We start from the raw sequence: 2290 nt of genomic DNA, 5'->3' as shown, positions 1-2290 counted from the left end.
AGGCCTTGCACTGCCAGCCTGGTGGGGCAGCACCCTCTCCCACGCGTGGCCCTGCACAGCAACAGAGGTGCCTGACCTGTGCCTCAGGGTCTGGCCCCAGCGGCAGGCTGGAGGCTGGGTTCCTGTCTGCTGTCACTCCCACACACCCAGGCCCGGCCCGTCTGGGACAGGAGGGGCCCGAGGTCATCCCAGGCTGGGAATGCCAACGTTTGCGGCCACTGAGACCTCGATTCAAATGCCCAAAAGAAATCTTGCAGGGGAGAATCTATCCATCTATCATCTATCTAGCTATGTTTATATCCATTTATATCTCTATCTGTGTATTGATCTATCGTCTACTGATCTATCAATCTATCATCTATCAATCAATCATCTATCTATCGACCTATCACCTATCACTCTATTATCTCTGTCTCTATCCCTTCACTGACTACCTACATAACTACCCACCACTCTCCTCTATCTCACATATACGTACATAATACTTACATAAATGTTTGGATTCGTATTTATTTGCTGGGCAAAGATCACGAACGTAGGAAGGTGCACAGCCCTGCGCTCCCAGACCTATGGGAAAATCCTGAAACTTTCCAGCTCAATATCCCTCCTTCTTTACCCTAACCTTCCCCAGTAGCTGGGGGGGGAGCCAGCAGACCCACATGACAAAGGGCCAAAGACTGGGGGAGAAGGAAAGAAAGGTTAGCCCACGTGACCCAGACCCGTCCCAGGGCCCTGCATCTGTCCCTGGGTCATGCAGACGGAGTGGACAGTGGGCGTAGATTCACCAACGAGAGGCTTCCCTGGGACCTCTTGCTGGGGTGGTGACAGGCGGGACAGGGGCCTGAGCCGTGGGGGCCTTTTTGCCACCCTCCAGAGGGTCTCCCGAGAGTGGGGCCAACACAGAGGAAGGCAGAGCCGTGAGACGAAGAGAGGCTGACTCCTGAGGCGCTGTCTGGGAACCTGGATCCAACAGTGCCTGAAGCCCACTTGTCATTCCAAGTTATTTTCAGTCCCACCAGCCAGTAGGTCCCTTTCACGCTGTGTGACTTGTGTTTCTGTCACTTGGCAGTCACCCAAAGCGCCAGGATGTGAACATACGGCTGACGGCCAAGCTACAAGTAGGGTTACAAGGAGAAGTGACCGAGTGGTGGTGGAAGGCAGGTCGTGGAGGTGCTGAAGGGGTGCAGGGCATCCCCGTGGGTGTCTGCCTGGTGCAGGCCTGACCCCTTCTAAGCCCCCCAGGAGCCGCACGTACCCGCAGGGGGGGTGACCAGCCAGGGAAGGTGAGGCAGAGCTCACCTCGGATAGCTCAGGGTCATGACCTTCAGGGACACGTGTCTAGAGGGGCGGCAGGTGGCCGTCTGAACGCAGCGAGTGCTCTGACCGATCGGGGCCACTGGGCGGGACCAACCTACAACGACCTCCCGGGGCCAGGGGCACATGTTCCGGAAGGTCGCCGGCCCCGGGCTGCAGGACGACCAAACACGGGTGACAGAGGACTTTAGATTCGCGTGTCTGGGTTCAAGCCCTTCTCCTTGCTGGGCGTGCAGCTCAGAGCCTCCAATCCCAGGGCGCTCCCGTGACCCAGCCAGGGGGGTCCGTGAGAACACCAGCAATCTGGGCGTGGTCCTAGCACGGTGCCCGGAACGTGGTGCCCAGGACGGCACACACAGGCCGGGTGCGCAGTTTGCACACGCACAGCCACGGTCGTACCTTTAACACTGAGTCACGCAACATGACACGTGTGTGGCACACAGTATCACGCACAACACGCCCGGGGCCGTGTTCATATACACAAACCACCCGCGGTAACACAGGCCTGCTTGTAGCTATATCTGTACATCCACCTGTTTCCCGAGCTTCCCAACTGGCTGTCCGTGATTGGAAGAGAAACTTGCCCCTGAGGCCCCGCCTACACAGTCTGCCGCCAGGTAGAGGGGTGCGGGGCCATTTCACCCCCGGGGAACACCTGAGCCAGCAGTGAGGCAGTGTGGCCCAGGTCCCAGGGCAGGGAGGCCAGTGGGTGCAAAGCCACCACAGGGGAGCCGGGAGGGGGCACAGGGGAGCAGGAAGGGGGAGCAGGGAGTTGGGGGGGCACAGGGGAGTCTGGAGGGGGTACTGGGGAGCTTGGAGGGGATACAGGGGAGCTGGAAGGGGGAACAGAGGAGTTGGGGGGCACAGGGGAGCAAGGAGAGGGCACAGGGGAGTCGGGAGGGGGCACAGGGGAGTCAGGGATGGCACAGGGGAGTCGGGAGGGGGCTCAGGGGAGCAGGAAGGGGGCACAGGGGAG

Source organism: Panthera uncia (genome assembly GCF_023721935.1).
Source record: "Panthera uncia isolate 11264 chromosome E2 unlocalized genomic scaffold, Puncia_PCG_1.0 HiC_scaffold_20, whole genome shotgun sequence".
NCBI classification, from domain to species: domain Eukaryota; kingdom Metazoa; phylum Chordata; class Mammalia; order Carnivora; family Felidae; genus Panthera; species Panthera uncia.
Note: the sequence above shows the minus strand (reverse complement) of the source record.